This window comes from Otolemur garnettii, unplaced genomic scaffold (assembly GCF_000181295.1).
Source record: "Otolemur garnettii isolate 467f Iridium unplaced genomic scaffold, OtoGar3 scaffold00054, whole genome shotgun sequence".
NCBI classification, from domain to species: Eukaryota; Metazoa; Chordata; class Mammalia; order Primates; family Galagidae; genus Otolemur; species Otolemur garnettii.
Window position 1 is genome coordinate 3270752 of NW_003852449.1, and position 9456 is coordinate 3280207.

Sequence of the window (9456 nt, forward strand, 5' to 3'; positions counted from 1 at the left end):
GCTTGGAGAGGCAGGGCTGGGAGTGGAGCAATAGAACTCAACATTTGGATGATGGAATTCTGCCGGTGCTTTCCCTAAAAATTATGGAAAAGCCACTGCTGAATCCTTGACAGCAGTTGATGAGTAGGGCAGAGATGATATCGGAACGCCAGCCGGCCGCGTTCCCGATCTCCTGTGCCCTTCCCTTCCCTCAGCACCTCCTGAGCCTTCAGACATGCCAGGCGCTGGAGATAAATGGTGGAGACAGACGAGTCCAAAGGAGATAGAGATCTACAGGAAAGGACCTGCGGTAGACAGTGTGCCCAGAGGAGGCCTCATATGTCCTATAGGCTTCTCTGAGTTCTAAAACGTGACCTGCTATCGGATCTCCAAAGGAGGGCAGGGGGCACAGCAAGGGCAAAAGCAAGAGCAAAATGGCCCTTTGTCAGGGCTGGGTCCTGACAGATCAGGTCTGGGGGTGTGAGCAGCAGGGTGGGTGAGGGACACGATGGAGGGGAGGGACAGCCCAGCAGGGCTCCGGAGGCCATGGTGAGAAGTTGGGACTTTATTCTATGCTTCAGAGAAAGCAGTTGAGGGTTTGACGTGGTGACAAGCTCAGATTTGGGTTGTAAGATCCTTCTGGCTGCTGGGTGGAGAGCAGAATGTGGCTGGTAGGCCAGTTTAGGAGGCTTCATAGTGGTCAGGCGAGCAGCAACAGTCAGTGGCTAAAGCTGTGTCATCTGGTAGTGTAACGTATCTGCTGGAAATTGCACTTCACCCCTTTTCAGCCTTCACCTGGGCGACTGAGAACCGTCCTGTGAGCTCTTCACCTTCATGCCTCCCACTGACAGCTCAGCATTGCGAGGAGAGCTGGACAGGCATTTGGATCATCTTTCAATTATAGAAAAATACATTCTGAGTCTGGGCGAATGAGCACACTCGAAAGAAAGGAAGAGCTACAGCTGCTGTCGGTGGAGACACCCTTCCCAGCTCCACCCGTGACGCTTCACCCAAACAGGTGTTCCTAGTCCCAGAGAGATGCTGGCCTCAGTTCCTGTCCTAGGCTCAGGGAAACCGTCCCAATTTGTCTCCACATCTTTTCCCTTAAAAAGCTCCCTGGGAAATATTATAAATGTGCTACTATATTGGGATTTAATAGTAAAGAGGAAAATGTTTACTGTTTATATTCATTTCTACTTGAACACTTTCTCTTCATTTTTGATGCTTGCGGGGTCATTCCTACTTTAGCTTTGGCAAATAAGAACAGCAGCCCCCCTGGGAGTTGAGTGCTCAGCATCTAATATCCAAGGCTGGGCACGAGTATTAGCAAATGGCAAGGAAAAGCCATCTCTGTCGTCCTTTCCTCTCCAGCTGCCATCATGGAGAGTTTCCCCGATGGCGCTGCTGGAACCTGAGACCTGACCTCCTTGGTCCCAGTAATGATATGTAGGAATAAATAATTTAGATTGTTAATGAGGATTTGAATAATTTCCCTTAAGAGCCCAACTTTCTGGCAGCCTTGGACTCCAGAGCTCAGTGGAGTGTGTGTTTCTGAAGCTGCTGCCATTTTCATCCTTTCTTCACAGTCAGGAAATATTTGGAATTTGGTTTTTAAAAATGTATTCATCTTCTGGTAATGCTGTCCTGGGAATAAAGTCCGTCTCAGCCCGTTCATTCCAGGCAACGCGCACCTAATTTCTGCCTTGAATCTCCTTTCCATGCGCTGTCAGTTTATAATGAGTCGTGATCTTTTTCAGGGGTGGCAACTAAATTCGGGGGATCTTCTGAGATTCCGAGGAGTGGGTGGCAGCTGCAGATCAGTTCACTGTTCCCATTGGCCCAAAGTGGCTCCTCTGGAATGTTCTTATCTCTGTCCAGTCTTTGGTGGCTGGTGCATGGGTCACTGCTGTGCCCACCTCGTGTCCCCCTGAGGTCTGCAGGTTCCCTCAGACATACGGGATACCCCACTGCTCCCAGACCACCCATATCAGGAAGTCCATTTCTGTGCCCTCTGTAGCCCAGGGAATATTAACCTTCCGCCACGGTGTGCTGTGAAAATGAGCTGCCCAGCCCTGTCTGCCCACCTCTCAGCACTGCAGCTCCAGGGTGTTAGGCTCCCAAGTGCCCAACATGAGGTTGTGGGGCATACGTTCACACCACAGCACCCTCCTTTGGGGAATCTCACAGACCAATGGTTCTCAAAGACTGATTCCTGGACCAGCAGCATCAGCCTCACCCAGGAACTCGGTAGAGCTTCAGGGCTCCCCAGCCCAGCCTCACACTTACTGGAACTGAAACTTCTGGGCCTAGTGCCAGAAAGCTAGTTTTTAACAAGCCCTACAGGTGACTCTGATGTGCGATTGAGAACAGGTGTCATGGGGAACATTGTGAACGCACCCGACCCTGCCCTGCCTCCCTTGCAGACCTCTCACTTGTTCCTGCTCGACCATCTGAGTGACAGCTCCAGCCCACCTGCTTTTCCTGCCTTCTGCACACTGGAGAATTGTTTCCTTCCCACTTCTGTTGTTTCCCAACCTTTCAGGCACTGACTTGATTAAATCCAGACTGAGAAATAGGCCAAATCCTGTTTCACAAAAACTAATTACCTTCTCTGGCCTCTTCTGTTTTGTCCTGTGAGGGGGGAAGTTCTTTTCTTTTGTTCCCCCAAGCACATCCCTCTATGCTGTCCTTGGGCCCCTTCTATGGGGCAGGTGGCCCCCGAGCTTGGTACAGGTACATGTCCTACAAACCCCTGTCCCTGGAGGGAGAAGCAGGTGACCAGTGGTGCTCAACATTGATAACTGCAGCAGGAGTGTCCCAATTCCCTGCATGGGGTGTCTTTACCTCCGGCCTCCAGTTACACTCTTCCTTTTCGTGATTTCCGCTGTTTCATGTCTTTCCCGTGGCTTCATCTTTCTACCTGTCCATGCAGCCTAAACCTGCTTATTCAACCCGCCTCTCAGAGAAGCTCCGGTTTTGCATTTCTTGGACCCTCTTGTTCTCATGCAGTTCTCATCGCCGCCAATGGAACCAAAGTCTAATGTAGAAAGCCTTCTCCACCCCGCCTCCCCACAGTCAGGGGCCCCAAGGCGCCTCCCCACAGTCAGGGGGCCCCAAGGCGCCTCCCCACAGTCAGTCAGGGGGCCCCAAGGCACAGCTTCCTACTTCTTCATCTTGCATTGTTCCTTGTCTCACCCTCACAGCTGCTTTCTAGGTGAAGGGCCTCCGGCTCTACTATTGAGACCACAGCTTCTGGCTACTAGTCCATCTGTACCCTCTCACCATGCAGCGGGAGGAATTCTAAAGAACAGATGAAATCATGGCACTTGCCTGCTAACACTTTTGCAGGGACTCTATACCACCTCCAGGGTAAAGCCCAATACCTTCTCAGACAAGGGGGGTGACCACCTGGCCTCAGACTTCCTTTCCTTCCTTGTTTCCAAAGCACCTGGACTCCAGCCATGTGGAGCCACTTGTCATTCCCAGAACGTGTTGGGAGCTTTCCTGATCCAGCCTCCTAGGATGGACAGGCCTCCCTGCCTTCATCCCTTCCCAACTTGATAAACTACTGTCACCCCTGAGTCCCAGCTTTGACCTCAACTCTGCCCAGGTCCCTGATTTTCCCCACATCCAGCTGAACCTGCACCCTGTGCTCTGGGTACCTTCAGGAACTTTCTTACAAAAGCCTCTGTAGAGCCCCTGCCTCATAGCCCTGGGACCCCAAGGGGCTGTCGCTCATTCGCCTTGGTGTCCTCCAGCCCTATTCATGCTCATGTTAGGCCAGCATTGCAGTGTTCTGCAAAGATCAAATTTCCTGGCAGCCCCCATGACAGGTGCAGTCTGCACACCCCCCCGACCCGAACAGTCACAAACATGGTTCCATTCACCTTTAACAAAGCAGGCCCAACGCCTTGTTCAGAGTCACCAGGGCAATGGCTCTGCCCACATCCCCTGGGCCTCCCAGACTGTGTCCCTCATCTTATGACATCCCAAACTATTTACTATCCCATCACCTTCTTAGCATCTTTATTAGTCTGGAGACTCTTGCCCTGGAGGAGCAAAGTTGCAAATCTTCACGTTTCGTAGTAGGAATTTTTGGAAATCTCATCAAGTCATCAATAGGCAGTTTACATTCCTAGACTCCCATTGCCTTGCTGTGTCCACCGACCCTAAACTATTACAGCACCATCCTCCCTTCACCACATGAAAAGATCCGCCTCAACCAAGCACCAGAGTCGTAATAAATCAGACCCTCCTCTTCTGTTGAGGCACTGTCAGGCTTCTTTATGGTGGCAGCAATAAACTCAGCTTTGCCTTACCAACAAGTTATTTGGGGCACCAGAATTCAGCAGGGCTTTACTTATCTGGGCCTCTCCTCTTACCAGGGGACTGCTGGTTTGCATTCAAAGAGAGTTCTGCAGTGAAGAAATTCTGTACCCTCAGAATTTAACGGGTTAATGCCGTTAATATCCAAAGTGCTTTTGTCTCTTAATCAAAATTTACCTTTGGGCTGGTGCTACGCACCCCTGTGGTCCCAGCTACTGGGAAGGCTGAGGTGGGAAGATCCCTTAAGCCCAGGGTTTTAAGACCCGTTAGAGTGCTATAGCAAGACCCCGTCTTTAAAGCGACCAAACAGCAAGCGAGCCAACCAACCGACCCCGAAACTACCTTTGGCTTCTTCCTGCCAGCAGAGCGACTTGCCCAGGGAAATGAGACGATGCGGGCTGTGTGAGAACTGACCAGCAGAGGGAGCTCTTAAGAAAGAAGAGCCATTTGCAGGAGTTCCCGGCAGGGACTGGCAAATTCCCACACAGGAGGCACTACTTAATTTTAATTATTGTAATTAATGGTAAATGCGAGCGGATTCCACAGGACATAAACCGAAACAGGCACGGAGCATTAGAGGTGCCAACTGTGGGCAGCCCAGTGGAGAAGCTTTCTAAAGTGGTGCTTACACCAGGAGTTGGTACTAGGACTCTGGAAGTCACAGAACTTCCCTCGAGTAATTCCGAACCCGATGGCATTTAGGACATGCCATGCTGAAATCCTGCTGAACGACTCACTCTGGGTTCCTAGGAAATCGTTCTCACACAGCAAGTGACTCTAAGCTGGGAGTTGCCAAACTTTTTTGTAGAAGGGCAGATAATGGGCATTTGCACTTGGCATGGGGTACGGTTTCTGCCACTTCCCAAGCCTCTCCTCATACCTTCAAAACAGTCATAGAAAATATGAAGCGAATATGTGTAGCTGTACCCTAATGGAAATCTGTGAACACTGATATTTGAATTTCATATAATTTTCACAGGTCACAAAATAGCATTTTTAAAAACTTTTTTTAATTATTAAAAAAAGTTAAAAACCATTATTAGCTCTTAGATTATACAAAATTAGCCAGATTTGGGCCTTGGGATGTGGTTTGCCAGCTCTTGCTCTAAGTCAGCCCTCAGCCCAACCTTTAAACTCCCGTCTATAATGTCTGCATCTCCTTGGGAGAATATCTTCGTAAATTCTTCTGCCTGGGGCCATCAGAAATAGTCATCCTGCAAGACGGATGAAGGAACAAAACATCTCTTCGAGGTTCTAGTGAGTCCATTGTGGAGCAGAGAACTGTTAAAAATTCCAGACTGAGTCCAGGAGTTAATACAAACACATTCTTAAGGGTCAACTCAACTGACTGCTCTTTCTGGTGTGAATAGTAACTGCAAAATGCATTTCTTGCTGAGGACGTTCTCCTGCATTGGCATCAAATTAGGGGAGAGAGTGAAGATGGTGCTGGATACACAGGGATTTGGACCCAAACAGAATCTTACCAGTTGAGATTTTGAACATGTGACTTAGTTTCTGTAGCTTCTGTTGCCTTCTCTGTAATTTGAGGGCCTGTCATTACCCAGTGGAGCTTTAGGGAGGATGTCAAGAACCTGAACCAGGCTCAGCGCCTGTGGCTCAAGTGGCTAAGGCGCCTGCCACATACGCCTAAGGTGACGGGTTCGAATCCAACCCTAGGCCCGCCAAACAACAATGATGGCTGCAACCAAAAAATGGCCAGGCGTTGTGGCGGGCGTCTGTGGTCCCAGCTACTTGGGAGGCTGAGGCAGGAGACTCACTTGAGCCCAGGAGTTGGAGGTTGCTGTGAGCTGTGATGCCATGGCACTCTACTCAGGGGGACAGCTTGAGGCTCTGTCTCAAAAAAAAAAAAAAAAAAAGAACCTGAAACTCAGCAGGCAGTAGATAGATGGTAGAGCTTTTATTATGTAATAGATGAAGATGAACCCTAAGAAATGTCTGTGTCTGTCTATAAAGGAACCAGAGGACACTCTGTTATTAGTGTGTTCTGTCATAGGAAAGGTTTGCAAGATCCTTGATCTGGTTCCACTAGAGGGCTGGATAACAAACAAACAAAAAAACAAATAAATTTGGTTCCACTTGAGGGCTGAAAACAGATCTTTGAGAGTGTAACAGAGGGAACAGCCTGAAAGGGGATAAAAATCTCTGCTGTCTTTTTACAAGTCCCTCACTCTTTTTGGGAATTAAAATCTGCATCCCTGCCTCAGGCTAGAGTATCCTTGTCTTTTGCACTGCAGGAGATGCTGAATGGAACTGTCTAGGCAGAAGTCATGAGATTATCTTTGCAGGAGGTAGGATCGATCAGAGCCATCAACTGTAGTTAAATAACAGTACCCCAAAGCTGAAAACCCTCCCTTTAAAAGCTCCACATTTCTGCTTATAGACAGGAAAATTGGCCCTTTGAGACAGGAGGCTGCCATTTTCCTTATTTGCCAGCAAATTAATAAACTTCCCTTTCCTTCTCAGGGACAAGTGCTGAGCTTTTGGTAACAAGAGCAGAGTACACAGGAAGTTGTTCTTTTTCTGACTTATTTAGCTTAGTTCATTACCTGGCACTTGGAGAATCAATTGTAAACAAAAACCTGTACTACAATGGAAAACTATGCATTGTTTAAAGCATAGTCCTCTGAGTTATCTAATTCTGATTCTGTGGGAGCTCTGTGCCTTTTGTTGCTTCAAACTATTTTATAACTGTAAGTTGTAGATAACTGACAGTAATGAAAACTAATTCTTGCTTTAGACATGTGACCAAATTCTGTCTACCAGAGGCTCCACCGACTTGTGAAAGAAGCTAGTTTTGCATCCTTTTGCAAATTCATTTCAGTACTTCTGATCTACAAACGTCTCTCTCTTATTTTTTTTTTTTTTTGAGACAGAGTCTCACTTTGTCACCCTCAGTAGAGTGTTGTGGTCTCACTGCTCACAGCAACCTCAAACTCTCTTGGGCTCAAGTGATAATCTAGCCTCAGCCTCCCAAGTAGCTGGGACTACAGGCACCTGTCACAACGCCCAGCTATTTTTTTTTTCTTCTAGAGACGAGGTCTCAGTTTGGCTCAGACTGGTCTCCAACTTGTAAGCTCAGGCAGTCCACCTGCCTCAGCCTCCCAGAGTGCTATGATTACAAGCATGAGCCACTGCACCCAGCCTACATCTCTGGTTTTTAACTTTTGTTTTGGCCAGTTGTAACATCTGCCTGGTTTTCTTATTAATAATCAATTAAAGACAATCTTTCACATTTGTCCATTTAACGCTTGTATGAAAGTAATGATTTTACCCTTTTTTGGTGGAAAATTATCTTTCAATGTGTTGTAAAATTGTGAAATTGAATTCAGGGATGTTTTCCTATAAAATATTTGAACGGCATTCTAGGGGACACCCGAGACAGTTCCATCTTGCCACTGTGAATCGTCTGTTTGCAGTGGTACTCGTGACTGTACCACTAAATAGCTATCTGATTTTGAAGGACAATTAAGTTTTCCCATCTGCAAAATAGGGAGTTGAACTAAAAGACATTTCCCAAGTGTGCTGGCACAGCTGTCCCGGGTGTGTGTGTGCAACACCTGTGCTGGGCTTCTGTTCCACGGACATGGCATATTCCCGGAGCAGGGGCAGGACCTAAGGAGGCCCATTATTCTTTTTCCTAAAGCAGCTCTAGGTGAGTCCTCGAAACTGCATCTGCAAGGGTCTTTGTCCTGAGTTTCTTTCTTGATGGTTTTTCTCAAATCTTGTCTTGGAGCGTGAAGCTGCTGGAAACCTTGGCTGCTACTCAGATGACCCTGCTCTAACCCCTGGAGGGGCATTGGGCTCCTGGACAACAGAGAGAGAAGCAGTTGTGAGAACAGTCAGTAGAAAAAGAAGAGATGTTTCTCTCCTGAAAGTCCTGAAAAGAAATGAACACTCATAGCCTTCCCTGTTATCATCGTGTTTCTTGGTTTTCTTTGCACAGATTCCTCAATTCCAGGAAATCTCTTCTGTGCCAGGTGAACTTAGAAGCTACTGCTGAGCCTTTCTAGGTACCAAATGGCCACAGTGAAGAGTGTTGACAAGAAGAGCTCATGGATTTCTTCGTTCCAGAGAAGTAATGGGGAGATTTGAAGTCTGCAAACTATCTGCTTATTCTGCACCTAAGAACAGACTCAGAACTTTCATTCTAGTCTCTGCCTTTCCTACTTGTACCAATTTGCAGCCTGTGGGGTTGGATAGCCTGTGTCTTGGGACTCAAGACACATCTGGGTTTGTAGCCTTGATCTGCCCCTTTGCAGCAATAAGAATTTGGGGAAACCTCAGCCTTCCCACATCTCAAATTCATGATCTACAAAACAGGGGTGAGTTAACTCGAGCTCCTCGCAAAGCAGAGCCTGAATCAAGGATGTGGATGAGGGTAGTTCATTAGGGGTGGTGGTGAAGGAGATCCCGGGAGGTAGAAATGGAGGAAGAGAGAAATGAGGCAGATTCAGGGAAGAATAAACAAGTTGGCCTATTTGGGGCTGGTTGCTGTTGTGGGAATTGAGGCTCACTCCTGGTAAGGGTCCTCAGAGAAACTGTACAAAATGTGCCCAGAATCATCCTCAGAAGCGGGGGAGCCTGAGACATTGCTCCAGAGTCTCCTCGGTAGCTGAGGAGTGCCCTGGGGACACTAATTTCCTCTGGGAAGAATGAGCTTGCAGAGACATCTCCACTGCAGCTGTGGCTGAAATCAGAAGTGGGTCATGGATGTGTCAGGAGGCACAAGAGCGATCTGCTACCGGAGAGCAAATAACGTCCATGTTGTGGGGTTACCATGAGAATTAAATGAAGTGCTGTCGGGTCAAGGTTCAGCCCTGTGCCTGGCACACAGTTAAGCACTTCCTGAGCGTTCACTATCGGGCTGCAGCTACTGTGTGTCATCATCATGACCATCATTACTGCACGAGAGTGAGTGACTGAGAGACAGGGGTGAACAGGTGCCCAAGAGGATTCCACTAGGGCAACCATTTCCTTGTCTGCTTCCTCCAGTAAACGGAGCTTCCGGAAAGCCGGCGCCCTGCTGCCTACCCTGGTACCCTGCCTCCAACACAGCACACGGAGCTGTTGGGGGCAGCAACAGGGCAGCAGGTGTTGAGAGGAAAGAGACTCTCTCTCTTTTTTTTTTTT